The 23,144-nt window shown below is 37.4% G+C and overlaps 1 protein-coding gene across 2 annotated transcripts in view; it reads left to right on the forward strand.

Annotated features, from left to right (window-relative positions):
• The window catches only part of rtkna (rhotekin a), an 82,355-nt gene that overhangs the window by 5,020 nt on the left and 54,191 nt on the right, over positions 1–23,144 (forward strand). The window lies entirely within an intron of this gene.

A 23,144-nucleotide genomic window follows, 5' to 3' on the forward strand; every position in this document is an offset into this window, starting at 1 on the left:
GTTTTCTGATATCTACATATAGGGTATGTGACTTATTTAAGGGTTAAAATTGTCCCGATACGTTTTTACTGTTCCATTTACAACCCCAGAAATGGTCCCTGTAATGGTCTATTTTTGCCTTATTTGGAAGGGTCATGAATATTAATGTGGAGTTCGGCTCCGATTGGCTGTTTCACTGCGCAGCACGGTTCAATGACAGAAACACATCTACCGTATACTGTCAATCATGGAGAGATTATGCATCCAACCCAAGCTGCAACCTCCCATGATCTCTCTTGTAGCCAATACGGAATTTATGTAAATTGCAATTCATCAACTGGCCACTAGGGCAGGCTCCAGAAGGGAGCAGAATGTCATTGAGCCCCATGTTAAAATCCAGCAGAAAAACATGTTTACAGCCTGATACAAATTGTGGTTTTGGCCTATACGACTAATTTTGAACTTTATGACAACTGTGAGGGGGGTGTTTTTTTATTGTGTTTTTTTTATAACTCATTCGTTTACGTTATGTAAATACTTAAAGTTCTGCATAATTAAGGGTGTGGTTACTTTGAGTGACGCCTGCGGTGCCGTATACAAATGTTGGGGGTGTACATATTAATGATCCCCAGCGATTGTGTCACAGATGGTGTTATGTTGAGAATCGCCTGTTTTTCCGTGTTGTTTTTTACAAACAAGATTTACATATGAAGGAGCAGGCAATGGTGTTTGAGACTCACTGTATGTGATGTCCATTTACTGAACTCTTGTTATTCAACTATGCCATGGTTAATTCAGTTTTTAATTCTAGGACACCTTTAAAAAAAATTATGAATACTTTTATCCAGCAAGGATGCGTTAAATGTGCACTATGCAACTTTCCGTCCACTGTTGAGCGCCTATTCAAAACAAATGCGTAGTTTGATGACGCAAAGTTTGAGCGAAGTATCTTGGGACATGTGGTCTTCACCTCACAGCCGGTGGAAAATAGGACTTGGGCAGAAATCACGTTCATGCATGCGGTTATTAACATTACTGTAGTGTAAAGCAGAGCAGGACGGAGTGTTGTGGAGCTGAGCATGGCCGCTGGAGCGATTGTTAAACAAATACCCACCTCGCGAACACCGGGACTTTTATCATGACAGGATGGGGCACATTCGCCGGGCACCTGCACTTGATCTGCTCTTCTGGTTATGATTATGAGGTAATGCAGCTCTGTTTATCATATTAGATACAATTAAGTGTATTGAAAATGATGTTATGACGTTACTCCGTGCGTTCACTTGTTCACACTGCTAAGAGTAAAGCGCTCCTGCCAAATAAAACCCGAAACCGATGGTAGCGCAGATATGACGTGATTGACAGGTGACTTCCTCAAACGCTATGCTGAAACAGCAATTTTCTCACAATTTACAAATAGTTGGAAACATTTGGGATATTGTAATTACTCTACTGAACAAAATATATAACACCGGCCTAGTGGTTTTTGGATATTTTACTGCAAAAATACTACATAGTGCACCTCTAAGTGTCTTTAATCATCAGTGATATTACAAAATATTTCTCTTTCAAATAAATGCTGTTCTTTTGAATTTTCTATTCATCAAAATATTCCTGAATAAACTGCATCAATTTCCACAAATAGATGGCCCCTTTTCAAACTGTGTTGATGCTTTTTAATGGTCATTAATATAGTAAATCATGTTTTTTTTGTATTTTCATTTTCTTTTTTTAATTGTATGTAGATTTATAACACAAATAGTTTGTATTATATTACTCTTGCATCAAATTACAAAAAAAATCAACAAAACCAAAAAAACTTACCACTGCTGTGGGAGTGATGGTAAAAATAACATCTCTATTTTCACTGCCGTTATGTCACTCTATTTTTTCCCTCTTTTTGAAAGTTGTGAAAACACTATTGTTAGGTGTTTTCTTTTGCTCTTTGAGAAAATAGGGACACAAAAAATATATTTAATGTATTCTCTCATTTACCGCTATAAAAGTTATCCCAACTATGACGACTTCTGCTCTGAGAACCCCGGAAATGTGAAAAGGGGTCTATTAAGGAGCAAAATTGTTTTCAATATTGATAATAATAATAAATGTTTCCTGAGCATCAAATCATCATATTAGTATTATACTACAGTCTTACCTGCAGCTCAATGAGTAGAGCATTGTGCTAGCAGCACCAAGGTCATGGGTTCAATTCCCAGGGAAAGCAAGAATTGACAAAAATGTAAAATGTGTACCTTGAATGCAGTGTAAGTCAATTTAGATTAAAGCGTCTGCCAAATGCATAAATGTAAATGTACTACATTTCAAAAGGATCATGTGACACTGAAGGCTAGAGTATGTTGACAATTCAGCTTTGCCATCACTGGAATACAACAATTTAAATCAATTATTTTAAATTGTAATATTATGCAATGTCAAATAAATGCAGCCTTGGTGAGCATAACAGACTTCCTTTAAAAAACAATTAAAAAAATCTCACCAACCCCAAACATTTAAACAGTAGTCTACCAGATGTTATATTCAAATATTTCTTGCCATGGTTTGTGTTAGTTGCGTAATATAATACAGATGATTCTTTTTGAACACTTATATCTTTAGCTGAAGATTTTAGTCATTCCACTCATATATTTGGCTTTTCAATGACTTGTAAGGTCACACGTTGCACTTATTCGGTGCCTTTTGCCATGTTCAGAATGAGGGAGTACATGCCATAAGCTAGGAAGGAGTTGATATCTTGAAGAAATGCAAAAACTTCCCCTTCAGCATGTTAGCAGAACTGCCAGACCCCAGAGAACAATGGGGAATCTTTCAGCGCTGGGGCCCAAACAGGAGCACATGCTTTTGGATTTAAACGAAGGTCCCTGGCAGAAAGCCCTATTAAGAGGAACCGGAGAGGAGGATAATCATCCATGCTCTGATGTCATAGGAGCCTCGCTCTTTTTAGTTAGTATGCCAGGCACTCTTGAACCGTGAGAACTCGGAGGCGTGTTGTGCGTTTCTTGTATTCTGTATATAAAGGAGAGGAAATGTTTGAATTTCAGTGACACCTTTTTCAGTTTTATTTTATTTTTAAAATCTTTGTTTGCTTTGCTTAGAATTGTTATTTGAACCAAACCCAGAACCCAAGAAGCACATTGGCAAACCCTCTAATAATGACAACAACATCCTGTGATTGTGTAGTGAAAGAAAAAATTGGACCATAAAGGGGAATGTTAGGAACATTGCATACAAGATATTTCAGTGAATAATTGTTGACAAATAATGACTATCCCATTTCATAGTTTTGTTTTAATGCATTCACATTTCATTAAATCATACAAGAGTTTATATCATAGTATTTAAAGGGTTCATATAATGGTACATGCACTTTTACAAGTTGATTATACAGCAATGTGTGTTGGTAGTGACTGTACACAACCATCCTATAATGATTAAAAATCCATCAAGTGTTTTTTTTAATCTCCTTATTTGTTTTCACCTGTCTGAAATCAAGCTGTTCGATGTGTGACGTCACACGATTGGACACCCCTCCCACGACTGTCGATTGACAGCAGCGTTTCAGCTCAGACCCGCCCTGAGCGAGCGCAAGCTGTCCGCCATTGTGGATACGCTGGAGCAGAATGGCGTCTAAGCGATTGTGGTGTTCTGTTCTTGGGTGTAATAATGAACACAACAGTCATTTTGATGTTGATATATCTGATATATCAAATTGATACGGTTGAACTTGCACAGATGTGTCCTGAGAGACTCATTGTCAAACTTTCTCCTGTTGTCTAAGCAACGCTCCACAGAACAGAGGGGCGGGGTGAGCAAAGCTCATTAGCATAAAAGGCACATGCACAGAAACGGCTTGTTAAAAAAACAGAGCTGTTTTTCAACATAAATTAGTGATTTCTTAGAATACTAAATAGACTGTTTAATTAAAGTATATTACAAAGTTTTCATTTGGACACTAAATAATCATATTAACGTGTACAAAAATGGCATTATATGACCCCCTTAACACTTTTATTTTTATATTATTTTATATTATATTTTCTAGTTTATTGCTAAATGTTAGCTATATGTAGTTTACAGGGTTTATAATGCCAAAGAAGCATGAGTGAGACAGCTTGACACATCTTACCCCAATCTTCTGCATACAAGAATATTTCTATTTATTGACATAATATGAACAGGTGACAGAATACAGTATTTTGCAGTTCATTATCAATATGTGCTAGGGCTATGTTAAAAATATTTAGTTCTCGATTGAAAGAGATTCTTAAATTCCAAGAATCAGTCAATTTGTGAATTTTAGTCTGTGTGTATATAATATAATATTAGGTTATATGTTATTAGAGATGCAACAATACAGTAAGTCCACGGTTCTATACATACCTTGGTTTTTCACCACGGTTTTTCAGTTCGGTTTTTTGGCTATTCTATTTAGCGACAGGAACAGAAATATATATATATATATATATATATATATATATATATATATATATATATATATATATATATATATATATATATATATATATATATATACACAAGTGTTCACTAGGCTCTCACATATATAGGTGCGATTTTACTTTCACTTTAGACATAACCAACTATGTTTATATGTTTTCTTGTGTATATTTCAAAGTTTGGCCCCACTTTATATTAGGTGGCTTTAAGTACTATGTACTTACATCAAAAAATAAGTACAATTTTCTTACCGTGTTCAAATTGTATTGCAAAACACCTTTGCTGATACTGAGGTGTATACGGGTAGAGTTAGAGACAGGTGTGGTGGTGTGGGTGAGTTTAAGGGTAGGGTTAGGTGTAAGGGAAGTGCCAACTGTGTAATTACAAATGTAACTACAGAAATTAATTACAGACGTAATTGCACACTGTTATTTTTAAAATGTAAGTACAATGTAAAAACATGTATGTACACAATAAGGGCATTGTATCAAATTGTTAATTAAAATATTAGTGCATAGTAGCAGTGATGCCAGTTACATAGTAACGCGTTACTCTAATCTGACTACTTTTTTCCAGTAACGAGTAATCTAACGCGTTACTATTTCCAAACCAGTAATCAGATTAAAGTTACTTATCCAAGTCACTGTGAGTTACTATTTTAGTCATTTTCCTTTGTAAAAACCGACAGCTTATCAAAATTCTCAGCCCGAGTCCGGCTGGAGCCTGTTTTTTTTATTTATTTATTTTACTTTTTACATTGTTGCAGCCATTAAAATAGTTCAGTTTTGTTTTTAATGTCAAAGTAGTTATTTTTCGTTTCGTTTCTTTTTTATCCTAATTTAGAACAATGTTCAGAGCAATTTTTTGTTTGTTAAATTAAAGTTTATATAGGCAAGACAATTCAAGAGTTGGTTTGAGAGACTAGGCTATTAAACATGCGGTTAACTCACTGGGTCGTCACATAAAAAAATTAAAACTTTAATTTAACAAACAAAAATTGCTCTAAACATTTTTCTAAATGAACTCAATAAAGAAATGAAACGAAATATAACTACTTTGACATTAAAAACAAAGTAGCCTAGGCTAGTTATTATACCACCACAAAGGCATTTCTGACGAGCTGAGGCAGGCTGATAGATTAGCCTATTGCTCGCAACGGCGCTCAAAACAACGAAACGGGCTACACAATCTAAAAAAAAAAAAAAGGACATGCAGGTTGTCTTATAGCCTACCTTAGACTTCAGCTAAATTAATATAAATCCGATCTTCAATTCCCGCGGTATAGCCTATGCTCATTTAACGGAGTTTACATCAAAGCAAAACATTCTAGCATTTTATTCAGCAGCCCATTTCAAATTCAAAGATCGCAATATGAGAGAGAGCGACCTAAGCACTGGTAAGATCATTAGTCTCATTAATTTATATTGAAGATGATTGTGTTTTGTGTGACTTATTTTAAAGTTTCATTAACGGCCATTTGCGTTGGCTTGCTTTACTCATTTGCAGCGATGTAGCAGTAGCACCGTCATATCTATCTGACTACACCATAACACGCTCTCACACATTTATTTCTTAATTATTTGCCAGGAGTAAAATTTACACATGTGGTTTAAACAACCAGATATATTTACATTTGTCCGGTTTAGTTTGAAATGCTTTCATGCACCTTCTGAATCGGTTTGTTTGAGTGATCAGAATTAAATACGTCTCGAAAGACTCTCGGAAGGCATTTAGGCCTAACGTTACTCCTGGTCATTTAGCAATCCGATAGATACCTGCTCAGAGAAAACGAATGAAGGAACCAGTTGTAAAAAGGCCATAACTCTAGCAGCTGCACTGAAGAAACGGACTCTTTAACCCTGCGCGAGCCATTTCTCGACAGTGGCGCAAGCTATCATGGTCTCATGTAGTTTCCACCAGCACATCTCATTGTTCATTTTAATTATGAAAATAAATATAAAACGAAGGAGAAGCCTAAAAAAGGGGCGTAAAAAAGTCGGGGCCGTCAGGCTCTGGCATAAATGCAATAAAGTGTGTTGCCAAAAACGGTTGTCATTTCTATTTTGAGGCGGCAGGGGTGTTGTCGGCAACTCCTGAATGTAACTAATAAAGTAACTTGTAATCTAACTTAGTTACTTTTAAAATCAAGTAATCTGTAAAGTAACTAAGTTACTTTTTAAAGGAGTAATCAGTAATCAGTAATCAGATTACTTTTTCAAAGTAACTGCGGCAACACTGCATAGTAGTTAAGGCCACCTAATATAAAGTGGGTCCCACAGTATTAGCTCAGTAAGACTGCCCACGTGTGTTTAACAGACGTTTAGTGCGCGCGCTCAATGCAAATGAAATGTTTAACCGGCAAGGCTTTAAAACGCAGGTAAACACCCCTTAACTTTAGTGCATATGATTGGATATTTGCTCATATCAACGCGTAGACTCACAGGCACACTCAAAAAGAGCCGAAATAAACTGAGAGAAATATTTTAAACGGAGAGAAATTGAAATAATTAATTAAATGCAAAACTGAATCGCAAAACGCAAATCACCAGCGCGTATTGAACCTTGAATGCCATACCGACCGGTTCAATATTATATTGAACATAATGTGGCATCCCTAATATATAAATAATATATTGTATCAGTACATGTTCAGTAGCAGACAGTGTTGAGTAAGTTACTCTGTCTAAAAAACTAATTTATTAGCTACAAATGACCTCTTTAACAGTGTAATTATATTACTGTTCTGTAATTACTCTCTCTGAAAAGTATTGGATTACTTATTGCCAATTACTTTCTAAATTACATATCAACCATGACCAGTTGAACATTATAAAGACCGCAGCTTTGATTCTTTCAAATAAACAATATACAATTGCATAAATTACTATTGAACTGACCAAAGTGTGTATCGGGATTAGGTTCCATTAAAACATACATTTTTCACAAGTATTGAACACAATCAAATATAAGTGTCACTAAATATTAGTGGTGGATCTGGTGAAGAAGGTGTCAGTGATGATGTTGAAAATGATAGTTTTGAGAATATGTTTGAGATGGCGAATATGATCCAGATGCTGAATGTACTGGGAAATGAGCTCTGACGAGGACAGTGACGATGGAATGAAAACATGCTTAAACTGAACCCTTCCAAGCTCAAAAATGTAACAAAATATGATTTATTTAATTCTTCTGTTTCTCGAATATCAGGAAAGCTTTATATAATTGCAAAAGGGAGTGGTCCATCCGTTTTAGATATAGATCCGGGTCGCTAAAGACCCGAACATGTAATGACTGGCAAAATATTCTTGCATTTAAGGGTAAATTCAATTACATCAGAAGTAACTGTAATTTCCAGGTCAATTGTGGGATTTTTTTTTTAAATGACAGTAATTAGATTACACCAAATCAATTACTAGTCAAGTAATTGCATGCAAAATATTAAGAGCTGCTATAAAACAAATAAACATTGTGGATATCGGGAACAGGCACAGTCTTCAGTGTACATTGACTTTGCTGATAACACCCTTCAGTATTGACATGTTTTTGTCCTAAAATGAATAGAGGCTCAGATGTTCACAACAGCAGGATGTCAAATAGTTCAGGACTCAACCCAGGATCTTGTGCTCAAGGACATCAAGATATCAGTCCACGCTTATTTTATCTCACTTGTGCAGAGCTGACACAGGCATTATTCATACAATTTGACATGTCATGTGATGTTTTTCCTTGTTAGGCAGATAAAGTTAGGTCACTATCTCCCGACTTGCATCATGACCACAGTAATCAATGTTTTATTTCATTTCAGAAATTAAATGACTGTTTTATTTCTGTTGGATGAATCTTCTTCTCTCTCAGTGGGATCTTTTTGTCTCTTGCTGTGGTGGCTTCAGTTCAGTTTAATTTGTATAGTGCTTCCCGGAATGCATATTTTTCCACTTCTTAAAGGGATAGTTCACTTTGAAATTAAATTTTGGTATGTTTTAGCTCACCTCATGGGCATCCGAGATGTAGGAGTATTTGTTTCCCCAGTAGTTTCAATTTTGATCATTTTAGGTCAAACCGTTCTTGCCTGTGCCTCACATAATGCAGGTCTATGGTCACCACTTCAAAGAGCATACACAGAGAAGTCCAAATTAAACAATCCCCCATTGTAAGTACACACTAATGGCCTAAGACACGAAACGAGCGGTTTGTGTGAGAAAACGAACAGTATTTATATCGTTTTTACCTCTTGTACACCACTACATCCGACTGATCCGAGGGCGCGCGTGCGTGCGTTTCATGTTGTGACATTTACGCGTTCTGGCTTTAAGCCTTGTTTATACTCGACACATCCGCATGAGCGTGGAACATAGCAATGCCAGAAACTACAAGGCGACGACGAGGACATTGACAGTAATAATAAAAAATACAACACATTGCTCTCTCTATTGACAGCGTGCCATTGGGTCCCTTTGGCCTTGGACGTCGCCTCCAGTTTATATGTGGCAAAATAAACACAACGTGCAAAACGCTGCGACTCAACAGCGGAGAAAACTCAGGATCTTCAGTCAGGCAGGTGTGTGATGCGATACTGTCAATGTTCTTGTCGTCGTCTTGTAGTTGTGGCAATGCTATGTTCCATTTGGCGTCTTACAACACTTGCTACAAGAACACCACCAATTTTGAAGAGATCTCTGTCTCTCTGATGCTTGAAGACGTGCTGATGCAGCGGATGCTTCCTCCATCGCTCTGAGTTCTTGATCAGTGTATTCTGGTTCAAATAAATAGGGTTGTGGAAAAAATTCAACGTTGTCTGTTAATATATCGAAATCTTCTTCCATTGCGATGTCCTGTACATCTAAATATGTTTAGATCTTCACAGTGAAAGGTAACATATGCCAAATTTCTGTGTAAACAATGATAGACGTACACTCGCGAGAGACCCAATTCCGGCGCTTTCCACGCTTGCGCAGACTGAAGCCAGAACGTGCGAATGTCACAACATGAAACACGCACGCGTGCCCTCGGATCAGTCGGATGTAGTGGTGTGCAAGAGGTAAAAACGATATAAATACTGTTAGTTTTCTCACACAAACCGCTCGTTTCTTGTCTTAGGCCATCAGTGTGTACTTACGATGGGGGATTGTTTAATTTGGACTTCTCTGTGTACGTTCTTTGAGGTGGTGACCATAGACCTGCATTATGTGAGGCACAGACAAGAAATGTTTGACCTAAAATGATCAAAATTGAAACTACTGGGCAAACAAATACTGCTACATCTCGGATGCCCATGAGGTAAGCTAAAACATATCAAAATTTAATTTCAAAGTGAACTATCCCTTTAAGCTCTTATCATGCTGTAACATAGCCTAGAAATCTAGACGCACCCTAGCGGCAACAAATCTAATCTGCCGCGAGTGTAGTCTAGCAACTCTCAATACACATCTGAGTTGTAAAAACCAAACTCTGGTCAGGCCAATCACATCATGTATAGAGTCGGTGGGTGCAGAGTTGTTAACATAGTGGCTGCAGAGTTGCGCTTGTGTGCTGCTAGACTAGTAAACATGGAAAGCTGGCGGACGGCGGCCTTTCGAAATTTGAATCGGCTTTGACTGCGACTCTGGAAGACTTGGAGTTAAGCTTTTCTCTGAGAAAAGAACAAAGAACGGCACTGAAGTCATTCTTAAAAAGGGAAGATGTGTTCGGAGTTTAGCCGACCGGATACGGTGAATGTTTATTCTTTCAACAAGCTCTGTTTCACCTTCGTTGCTCTGGTTGGAGGTAGCGCTATCCTATCGCGTGCAGAGTGAGTTTGAAAGACAACCGTTTATCCCGCCCCTCGGATTGAGCCCTGTCTATGGTGAGTTTCCAGACCAAACATCTTGATGTGGGTCTGGCTTGTCAGGCTAGCTGTAGCATTCTAGAATGAACAAACTCTATCAATAAAGAAATTGTTTTTTTTTTTTTTTTTTTTTTTACTGAAATGCAGAACATCCAGTCTTACAGCCTCGAAAGTAAGAATTGAAGTGCTCCAACCTCTCACTCATACATTTGTAACTGTGAATGTGCACTTATAAATGGTCTGATAATTTATAATGTTTGCACATTTAGTTCAAGTCTGTCATCATTTCCAAACATGCATCAACACCCAGACAGTTAAACGTACATGCTGACTAATGCTGAAAATCATTGCCATATGTTGGGTTCTACTCAGCCTCCAGCAGCTTCTTAGCCTAGAAATCTAGAAGCATCCTATCGCCAGCAAATACAGGTTGCAGCCAGGGCGTCTAGCAAATATCTGTTGGCTTTTGAGCTGGAAAAACCAAACTGGTTGGGCCAATCACATTGTGTAAAGAGTCGGTGGGCAGGTTATACATGATGACGGCAGAATTCCGATGGTTCCGCATGCTATTGGAAAGCAAAGAAGCTGGTGAACAGTGGTCTTTCGAATGGGCTTTGGCCGCGTCTCTGGAATACATGGAGTTAAGCTGTTCTTTGAGAAAATAGCAAAGAACAGCAAAAAGTAAGATGTGTTGCAGACCGGATACTTAAAGTTTAAACTATAAACTAGCTCACTTCACCTTCTCCGTTGCTCTTGTCCTATCCTATTGTGTGCATAGGGAATTTGAAAGATTACTGTTTATCCCGTCCGTCGGATTGAGCCCTGCCAACGGTGTGTTCGCAGACCCAACATCTCAAGTGATGTGAGTCTGGCTTGTCAGGCTAAAAAAAAAAGCAAAACACAGAACTTATTTCAGATTGATATCTTGAATTAGATTTTTTTAAATTATTATTTCAGTTTAAATTGAAGGGTTTTCTTTCCTTGCTTAAAGGCATGGTTTCATTATCTAAATTACTCTGGCATTCCAGAATCCAAAGGTTTTAGGTTCAGAAGGCTGAGTGTTTGTTTTGCAGGTTGAAGGAACATCTTCCAGACAGACAGGGATGAGACAAAATAGAGGCCCGGACTTTTGTTAACGTCATTAACTGTTTTTTCATCAACTTGGTTCAGCTTAAGGGGATTCACTTCATTCATGCGTACCTGTCTGGCTAGAAAAAAGGATGTGAGTCACACACTCTTTGGAAATGGCATGCCCACACACAGCCCTGAAGTGATCACTGTTATAACAACATCCTCTGTGATTATACTAGTTCTAGTTGCTTCTGTTTGTGTCATAAGAGAGTTAATCCTCAAAGTGGATGCTTTTTCATAAATTCCATCCTCTTAAACATTTGAGTGTGTGAGAGTGTTAGTTGGGGAAACAAACGGTTATCAATCTACAGTGGGTAGGAAAAGTATTCAGACCCCCTTAAATGTTTTACTCTTTGTTATATTGCAGCCATTTGCTTAAATCATTTAAGTTCATTTTTTTTTCTCATCTCATTTATCACATGGTCCTAAGTATTCAGACCCTTTGCTCTGTATTTATTTTAGAAGCACCCTTTTGATCTAATACAGCCATGAGTCTTTTTGGGAAAGATGCAACAAGTTTTTCACACCTGTATTTGGGGATCCCGTGCCATTCCTCCTTGCAGATCCTCTCCAGTTCTGTCAGGATGGTGAACTTTGGTGGACAGCCATTTTCATTTAGGGCCAAAGAGTTCTAACTTGGTGTCATCAGACCAGACAATTTTATTTCTCACCATCTTGAAGTCGTTCAGGTTTTTTTTTTTTTCTTTTTTTTTTTTTACTCAAATGAAGGCGTAGAACCATCTCAAGGATGATCAGACAACATTACAATATATTGTAAATATATAAGTGTCACAGCAAAGGCACTGAATACTTAGGATCATGTGGTATTGCAGTTTTTCATTTTTAATAAATCTGCAGAAATGTCAACAATACTTTGTTTTTCTGTCAATATGGGGTGCTGTGTACATCAATGAGAAAAAAATAACTTAAATGATTTTAGCAAATGGTTGCAATATAACAAAAAGTGAAAAATGTAAGGGGGTCTGAATACTTTCTGTACCCACTGTAAACTAATGGTTGGAATCTAGTAGTGTTGCTTACAACTTACCAATTTATTGACATCCAGCCAAATCATGGTTTCCTGACATTTAAATGAGCCTTATTTGATAGCCTACATAAATATTTATCACTGTGTGTCAGTCATCACAATTTCAAGAGCAAAGCATACATGTGGATGAGCCTATGTGTGTATGCGGATTCTTGTCATGAATGGAAAACTCTTATTTACATAATGTCTACGCTTTGTTAGAGAGGATTTGCGTGCATGCAGAACTCGGCACTGGACAAAAACCCGACTCAAGCAGTGAGTCAGTGGATTCTAACTTTAACATCTGTAATTAGCCATTGCATTCAAGAAATCAACAAACATGTATGTGATTGGCTGCATTACTCGCCAAAGCAAAACATGTTGGAAATCATTTGACGAGTGCAAATACAGATATGCACGGGATCTTTTGCAGACTCTTTTTTGCTAATTATATTATTTTATTGAAAACAGATCCTAGACCAGCAGTTATGGGCAGCTTTTTCCCTCTAAAAGCAGCAAGAAGCAGAAGCAGAAGCAGAAGCCGGCAGTGGTTTGAGTGAGAAAATGACACGCTATTATCAAGTTTCTTTCTTTGTCTGGATGGGGGCACAGGGATGCCCATGCCCCAGCACCTAAAGCAGTTCAACTGCTGTGATGATAAGCCAACCTTTTGAAAAGGTTTTAGTTTGGCACTTACTACATTGAAAGTATATAAGGCGGCTGTATCTTTTAAATATAAATCAGATTATATATGCCTCATTTATTTTCACAATCAGCACAGAGCAGCTTTTCTTAGGCACAAAAGTTAGAGGGAAAAATACTGGAAAAAAAAACATACGACAGTTTAAAAAAATTAAGCAGAACAACATCATTGATAATAAAAAGAAATGTTTCTTGAGCACTAAATCAGCAAATTTCTGTTTCATAAAAAATGTCATTTAAAAAAATTATACTAGAAAGTTTTTGTATGGGAGTGAGAGGACAGACAGTGAGGTGATTATTCCCTGACACAAATAAAGCTACTTTTTCCATGTTGTCAACTTTAAAATAATACTATGTATTTGTAAGCAGTCTTCAGTGTCATATAATCCTTCAGAAATCAATATGCTCAGTATTTTTTTGAAAATTGTACTTTTTCAGGATTTCTGTAGCTTGTTACTGATTGAACAACTGTTCACTCTTCTAAAAACGTAGTTAAAATGTCCTTGTGAGTGTTCATGGGTCTGTGAATCAAGGAAATGATCTGAGTAAACAGTGAAATTGTAAACAGTTTGAGGTTCTCATTGTGTTTTACCCTGTGGACTTGATGGAATCTGCCCTTTCGTCTGTCTTTCTATTCGTCCATGAAACTCAGTCCGACTATGTGCGGGCTGAACACAGCATTGTTCACACACAGGGTTGTGCTCTTAAAGCGGTGACGATAACAGCTGTCTCACACAGACGCTGCACTGTACGTCACCGTTGGACGCGGTCCATGCCATTACATACCTGTATGTGTAATGGTGTTCACATCACAGAGCTGGCACACTAAAACAACACTATACAAGAACATCTGTGCCAAACACTCTTGTGGGATTGACTCAGGCTTCTAGAGTATGTAACACACATGTGTCATATGAACAAAGACGTTATGTTAATAATGTGCTAACATGCTCAGTGTGACTTCAGACACCAAACTGGCACTCCTGAACTTCTGACGTTTCCCCTTCAATGCCCTCAGTAGCTAAAAATAGCATTAATCCTCATATCCCCCACCCTGTTGAGCTTTAATGCTGTCTGTACTCCTATGCCAGTATCTGAGTATTTTTATTCCACAAATGACAAGATTAAACTGTCTCTTTTCTGGAACTCTCTTAGGTAATCTGCCTTCGGTCAGCCGGGGCCAATTCAGCTGGACTGTGATAGTGAGAGTTTAATCTTAATTTATTCTGGTCTAATCACTTTAAAGCCGAGTCAGCGGGAGGTTGGTTTGTGTGTCCACTCTACACTTTGAGAATGTCTGGTAATTGTTAACATTTATTAACTAGTGTTGTGTACCGGCATTGTGTCTGTAGGCTACTGTCAGATCTCTGTGAGGACGACAATGCTTGTGTTTGTCCTCATTTGTAAGTTACTTTGTATAGTTTCCTCATTACTGATAAGTGCCACAAAAAATGGCTGTTGTATTATAAACACTCTCTTATAAACACACTTTGATAAAATTTATCAAAAATAGTGTTTTATATTTATCATAATTATCAAAAATAGTATTTTAAAACTATATGCACAACAAGAGCGGTCTTGTTGTGCATATAGTTTTAAAACACTATTTTTGATAATTATGATAAATATAAAACACTTTTTGATAAATTTAAAAATGTACCTCAGAAGACTTAAATTGGATTTTTAAATATATATTTGCTAATCATTTAATTTGTTTTACCAAACCTTGTTTAACCAAAGCTGCATTTGTTTGATCAAAAACACAGTAAAAAAGTTATATTGCGAAATATTTAGAAAAAAATTAAATATTAGTTTTTAATATAAGTCCAAATGTATTTGTTTTTTAGCAGACATTACTCCAGTCATTACTAATAAGTGTCACATTATCCTTCAGAAATCATTCTAATGTGTTGATTTGCCACTTTAAAAAAACATTTCTTATTATCAATGTTGAAAACAAATTCTTAATATGTTTGTGGAAACCGTGATACTTTTTTCAGGACTATTTGATAAACAAAAGTTCAACATTAATTTATTTAAAATATTGATATAAGAAATTAAAAAATGTTTTGTTAAATTTTATAATTATTTACTTTTACTTTTGATCATTTTAATGTGTCATTGCCAAATAAAAGTATTAATTTCTTTTTTTTATTTATTATTATGACCTCAAATTTTTTAATGTTTTATGTAGCTTAACCTTGTCCATATTACACTTTGCCTATCGTGACAATTTTTATTTTATTTTATAATATTTGAATCAATTCTGCTTTTTTAATGGTAATTTGCAAAGCAGCTATATTCATTATTAGAAGAGCACACCAGTATTTCAACATCAAAATGCATGGTACGAGCCAATAGGAAGAGGAAACTATTCCTCTTCTGGTACATCCTGAGAAAAGTGACTTTTGTCAAATAAATATAAATAGATTTAACCCAATCCTGTTATCATTGTGAGAGTATTTTTATCCATGTTAAATCCATGTTTTAGAATGCTCTTCTAAGAGCGCTAAATTTACTCTGATAATAATGTGATGGTGTGCCAGGACGATTGCGTCACCCTGCTGCTAGACCAACGTAACTCATTGTTAGATTACTCATATCTTGTTTTCAATCAGAAAGACATGCAGTTTTGTCTTATTTTTCAAATCATTTGTATGGGAGTTTTTCTCAGGATGCCAGAGGAATTACCTAATGTACAGTCCAAAGTGTGAGACCATGAGTATGACTTTCTCATCCAGTTGACTCATCTTGCATGAGCTGTTTTAGTCTGTTTTGAGACAGAATTAAGTGACTCGACCATTAACCCATCTAACCCTATGGGGCTTAATGGTTGATGATTGAGAAACTGATACACCTTGAGATCCCAGGGCTGCCCTTGAACAACCCCCAGCATCTTTTGGACAACTGTCTGATTAAATATAACCTTTTGAAGTAAACAACCCTATAGGAGCTATAATGTTTATGCTGTCTGGTGTGGCAATAGTTTACTATTCTGAGTTTAGAGTGATGTTTCCACATGTGACTGTCGTGTCTGTGACTTTTCTCTCTCCTGGACAGCTGCTTTTTCCCTCAATGGAAAGAAAACCTCACCATACAGAAACATAAAAACACTGGCGCCCTGTTTGCCGCTGCTATAACCCGGCCTTACAGCTTTATTTGGCATTTTATTGCTGTAAAATGTGGTGTGTTGCTGATTTGGTTAGCTCATGCATTAGGCAAAGAATCAGAGACATATTGTTCTGTATTTACATTTAAAGTTCAACCCATTGAATAATGTTTTTAGAATTGTCCATTAGGGGGAGACATTGGTCTTTTATAAAGACATTAAAAAAGTCAATGGCTACACATTGATTCTTCTGGCTGACATGCTGTACTTCAATCATATTATTAATGGGCACTAATGAACAGTTACAAGCACTCTTGATTTTTTTCTCTCCAGTTAATATTGATGTTTGTGGTCTAATTTCTTTTCTATCACAGGACAGTTTAAATTGAGCCATGGAATCAAATCAATTTTTTTATGTATTTAATGAGCTTTCTGTATAGTTTGTGGAATATTTATTGAGATTCGTTTTGTATGGGGGGGGGGGGGGGGGGTTGATTTGTAGGCAATGGAGGGGTCCTGGGACGGGGGCCAGGTCACACGGGCTGCAGCCGACTTTAGAAATGAAATGTCTCCTGGGAGCTGACGAGCCTAGAGAAACTCACTGCCAGTGGACATGTGGAGCATGTTAGCACAGTAACACTGGCAGCAGGCTCAGAGAAGTCAGGAAGTTCTGGAGACCCCAAAGGACCGAAACTTTAGGGATAGAAAGCTGGGCTCAAAGACACTATTTTTGGAGAGAAGACTCGTGTAGCATTAACAGCCAGTAATTGATGTTAAATGTTCATTTGTTTAAATGTACAAATGTGGTGTTGTGTTATGTTGTGTTGTGTTATAACAATTTGAAGACTTTAAAATAACTGCTTGTTGGGATTTGGTACTGATGAGTATAAATGCAATAATGTAAAAGAGATTATAGTATATGCTGTGCATAGTCGTCACTAATGGACATTAAGCAAAATTCTATGAAATTCACAATAAAGCACAACTTGAATCAGCATGCAGGATCAAACATGTTCCTTAAATGTTTCCTTGCATGGGGGGTGAGCTAATTTGCTGGCTTTTTTTCAAACTGCATGGCATGATATTCAGTGCAAATAAATTAACTTATGGTAGAGCGTGTGAAGGAAATGTTTTATTTTTAATTAAACATAACTAATATTCATTTTTCTTGCAGTATTAACATTTTAAAACTAAATGCCCCCTTGAGGCAAACTTATATTTTATTCACAATAGAATATAGATAACATAGCAAATGTTGAAAGTGAGACATTTTGAAATGTCATGCCAAATATTGGCACATTTTGGATTTCATGAGAGCTACACATTCCAAAAACGTTGGGACAGCTAGCAATAAGAGGCCGGAAAAGTTCAATGTACATATAATGAACAGCTGGAGGACCAGGTAGCAACTTATTAGGTCAACTGGCAACATGACTGGGTATAAAAAGAGCCTCTCAGAGTGGCAGTGTCTCTCAGAAGTCAAGATGGGCAGAGGATCACCAATTCCCCCAATGCTGCAGGAGAAATAATGGAGCCATATCAGAAAGGAGTTTCTCAGAGAAAAATTGCAAAGAGTTTAAAGTTATCATTGTCTTCAGTGCATAATATCATCTGAAGATTCAGAAAATCTGAAACAATCTCTGTGTGTAAGGGTCAAGGCCAGAAAACCACACTGGATGCCCGTAATCTTCGACCCTTAGGCCTAGTCCACACGTACACGGGTATTTTTATTACCGGAGTTTTTCCTCCTCCGTTTTAAAAAACAATCGCGTCCACACAAGCACGGTTTTAAAAAAAATTCTGTCCACATGAGAACGCAAAACTATGCTATGATTGGCTGCCTGATTTCCATGTGGGTCCCATTCACTGCTCCGATGCACATTGCACTGACTGAGGGATGCCATGGGCTCAAGTGAAACACTTCCTACAAGTTCCTTTGCTTTGGACAGTGACAGGTAACCGTATACACAGGTGCAGGGCCGAAGTGGACTGTAATAGCTTTACACACTTGCTTTACTATTTTGTATTATTGCATTATTGCATAACTGAACATCTATATCTATATACGTGTGATAAGCGCTGTTAGTGGAGTCCACCGCCTAGAATCGACTCACGTAAATCAAAAGGAGATGTGGAAAATCTGATAGCACACAAAGGAAAAAACGTCGCGCACTTCAATTTAAAAAGCCGAAATCTCCGGTTTCACCATCTACACGACAACGCTGTAACCGGAGTTTCTAAAAATCTTCACCCTGGCCGGAGTTTTCAAAAAAGTCCGGTTTTAGTAACCGGATACAGCGTTTGCGTGTGGACGAATAGCCAAACCGCGTAGAAAAAGCTGCGGTTTTGAAAATACCCGTGTTCGTGTGGACAGGGCCTTAGACGGCACTGCATCACATACAGGAATGCCACTGTAATGGAAATCACAACATGGGCTCAGGAATACTTCTAGAAAACATTGTCGGTGAACACAATCCACTGTGCCATTCACTGTTAGCGTCTAAAACTCAAAATAGGTGAAGAAAGATGCCATATCTAAACATGATCCAGAGGCGCAAGCGTTTTCTCTGGGCCAAGGCACATTTATAAGGAACTGTGGCGAAGTGGAAAGCTGTTCTGTGGTCGGACAAATCAAAATGTTACTGCTGCACAGCAGGTTAGTGGAACACTAGAAACCTTATTCCTTAGTTGTCCATAAGGGGAGAGACGTTGACCGACTCAGCTGTCGTCGACTGGAGACGCCCCAGGTTAACTTATGTCAGGTGCGGGACAGTCTATAGAGAAAGCAAGAACACAGGGAAGAATTGTAGAGTTTCTACTTTTAATTTTAGAGCACCATTATTGTCCTGAAATCTGTGTGTGTGTGTGTTTACAGTGCACGGGCCTATTTCTGTTTCTTGTGGGTTGTACTCAGTGTTTGAGATGGGGCTGGGTAGCAGCTGAGGCTCTTTGTAGTGGTTAGCAGCCCTTCAGAGGCCTTGCCCTTCCCTCTGTTTGTTTCACAGATGTGCCCTGACTGAACTTCAAACCAAATGAATTAAAACACACAACATGAACTACACTTTGAATTAGCTGGTATCTTTTAACCCATAAAGGCATACCCCAGGTCTTTAATGACCTGGGACGTCATTCACTACTCTCCTCCTCATTCATTTTTTAAAGTTGCACATCAACCTTCTTAGTATTCCTCACTCAATTCATTATTAACAATATAACAAGAAAAATATATATAAAAGAGTGCCTGTTTTCCATAAATTGTTATTATTTGTTTTTTTGGTAGAAATTGTATTTGCTAATGTCCCGGGGTGTGGAAGATATGTATATATTTTTTCTGTTCAACAATAATTTAATCTTTAGTGACGGAATAAGTGCATTCATGTTTCCAAGCTCCAAAAGCTAACTAAATATATTTTATTTTATATTTCTCTGTAAGTGTTACTCTAATATCAGGAGAGTTTTATATTACTGTTACAGGTAGAGCTCTATCCGTGTTAGATGTAGATCCAGATTGCTAAAGACCCGAATATGTAAGAATGATTGGCGAAACAGACATACATTTAAGGGTTAAAGGGTGGACAAACTCTTGAATCAGCCACCTAAAACATAAATTTAGCTGAGTGTTGTTTTTAAAAAGCCTTCCCCCTGTCACAATACTTCCTTTCTCTAGATTTAAGTGTATAGCAAACCTGAAGTGTTGTGGTAACTTCAGTATGGCATTTCCTTACTCCACCCAGTCAAATTCCTTCTGCTTGCCACCTAAGCTGCGCCAGCTTTATTACACTGGCCACCCAAACAAGACGCCGTTTTCTTTCTTTCTTGATTGGGAAAGGGAAATATCCCTATATGCTACATCCGCTGAGGAACAAAGGCCTGTCAGAGGTTCCTTTTCACTTCACACCCTGTTTGTAAAGATGCTACTGAAACCAACGTATATCATCTGTGGGTGCACCAACCCTTCCTGACATAAATTGGCCCTTTTATGCTATTTTAAAAGTTCCTAATTTTGTTTCGGAGATCTCTTATATATTTTTCCATGCATCCAAGGTCAAAGAACACTTTCCCATAATATACATTGCACATCAGCTGTTTTCTCACAGTGTCTGAAAAGGTCTCTTTAAACCCCTCCTTTCCGAGAGCCTACTCCGGTCTGATTGGTCAGATGGCCCAGTCTGACTGGTGCACCACTTACAGCATTGTAGAAACTAAACAAGTGTACTGTTTACGTATAATGTGCAGTTTTTTCATGACTTTGCAAAGGACGCAAATAAGTATGCGATTGGTTGTCTGATGCTAAGCGTCTAGCTTTAACATTCTAACTGCATCGTTTCACACTGTACAAGTTTTGCACAGCAATGCGACGTTAACACTGCAAAAGCAGTGCTAACCCTGTTCCGGAGCAGGGTTTCATAACCCTTGCTAACTCCCTGTTATAAAATTACACGTGTGAAACGTTCCTTTACCCGGGGTTAAAAGCAGTGTTTAGAATGCCGATAACTTGGGGTTAAGCGCAGTGTGAAAAGCCATTGGCTGACCAAAGGCATTATGCAAATTTGTTAGAAACCTGTGTATGTTCGTGCAGGAAGCAAGACTGGAATTACTGATGACTTGTTTCAGGCAGCACAGAATCGGTTATTTCTTTGGGAAAACAATAACTCCCTTTATCTTTTGAAACTGTACAGATCTTTTACAGTCACAAACAGCTATTATGCAAGTAATTTCTGAAAAATCATTATAAGGGGGCTTCAAAACATGTGTATGTTCTGGTTATGTAACAGCATAGAAGAATTCTGAAGATTGGCATCATAACTAGAGGAAACACAGGGATTGTCAACCAGGGATCGTCAGAGGTCTCACTGACACATCAAATACTTTTTGTACTTGCTTGATTTCATGGTCACATCGTCTGGACAACTTTCTGTGGTGACAGCCCCCCCACCCCCACCCCCTTCAGTACAGGATGTAATGTAAGTGTTTGCAAGTGCTTTGAGTGAAGAGAGCAACTTGCACACACTTTAATTTGTGTAATAGCTGTTATGAATAGTTATCTGCCCTCAAGGGTTGACAGCCAGTTTTGTTTTCTATGCCTTGTTGTTGTGATCACTGTGATGTGTGCTCCGTTCTGCATCTGATAGCCCTTGTTAGTTAGAAATGCTTTATTCTTCCTGACTGTTGACTCAGGACCGCACCAGGGACTGTTTGCACATTACACTGGTTTGTAACATGCAAGTCTTTCTCTTTAAGGAAATAAAATGTCCATTGTTTACCCTTATAATTTGGCAAGAATACTAACAGAAGTCGTCAAATATGATACAAATAGACTAGATCTTTGCTGATAAGTTACACATTTAGTTATGTGCATGTAATTTAATATGTGTATGATTGGACAGCCCTTAAAAACCTTCCTGCACATATGGTAGATTGAGTTTCACAGAGTCGAGACCCCCTGTGTCCACTTTCTTTTCTCAAACACTGAGTACCACTTCCTTTGGAGCCCACAGTCAATTTTTTTTCCATCTCCCAAGACTTAAGGAAAATAACAAATCACGTCTCTGTGTTTACCATTGTGTGTTCTTGTTTAAGGTCTAAACTTGTGAGTTTGTTATAGTGGATAATATTTAATCTGTATTTGTATTGTCACTTTTATGTGAATTGAATGGTCTGACTTCATTTCCACTTCAGGTAGTCTAAGTAATTTGCAGCTGTAGCTTGTAGCATATATTTTTGTCAGGCATGTTCTGCTTTAGTCATGTTGCCACTCCACTTCAGACCACTTTCTTTTATTATAACATTGTGGTTCGACATCGATGAGAGAAACCGATTATGAATGTAATATTTATATGACCCTGAATGGGCTGGTTACACAAATTCAATAGGATACTGTTTGCTTATCTAACTTAGACTGAATGGCTCTTAATAGTTTGATGAAAAATTTACTTATTTTTCCTTTAAAGGTTGCCAATATCCAGATAAACAAATGCATTTAAAAAAGAAAGAAAAAAAAGAATGTAATTGAAGATGTAGATCTAGAGACCACAAGAAGTCTGTAAATGTAAATGTGTTTCCTGTTTGCTCTGATGCATTGATTTTTACTACTCACTTTAATGAGGAATCTTTTGAGTCTGACATTGAACTGTGGCATTTTAAATTATTTAGTGTATATTAAAGATTGATACCCTGCTAACACGCATCAGCCAGTGTATGAAATATATATTTCAGTAGTATGTCTTCCAATAAATGTATTACTTGGCAGGTGAGAGGGTCGATTAAACCACTGCTTGACAATCAAGATGACTAATTGTGTTGAATTTATTAAGCTGGATGTCATCGTTATGTGGAAAGTATTAGACAGACTGCAGTTACCCAGACAAAGCACTGTTCTCACTGAGCGGACAGATGGACCCTTTGTTTCCTATAGTTAATGTTCGTATTCCAGCTGAGGCAGCAAGCAGACACATGTTCCTGAAGCATCGAGGGGCGCTTCATTTGAGGAACTTAACTGTACATAAATAAGGTACAAAATAGGGCCTGAACATTTTTTCTAATGATTTTGTAGGTGCATCTGCATAGAAAATAATCATAGATAAATAGAATAGAACAAAGATACCAACATTAAATAAACAGTGCTTTATGTTTTTCAGGTAAGTCTAACTGATTCAGGGACATACATTGAATAATTAAATGTAAAATAACAGTCTTCACTGTATAAATAATTAATTAATACAGTTTATCTTTGTTAAAGCTTCAAAGGTGATTTTCTCGTTCTCTTTTGTTGCTTGATTTGTGACACAAACAGCTGCTGTATATTAGGCTTCTGTCACTTTAAGATGAATGTACGGATCCAATATAATGATGATACGCATCCGTTTTCTTTCTCAATTGTTTACAACACCCGACTGTGT

The sequence above is a fragment of the Pseudorasbora parva genome, chromosome 3 (genome assembly GCF_024679245.1).
Source record: "Pseudorasbora parva isolate DD20220531a chromosome 3, ASM2467924v1, whole genome shotgun sequence".
Taxonomy (NCBI): Eukaryota; Metazoa; Chordata; class Actinopteri; order Cypriniformes; family Gobionidae; genus Pseudorasbora; species Pseudorasbora parva.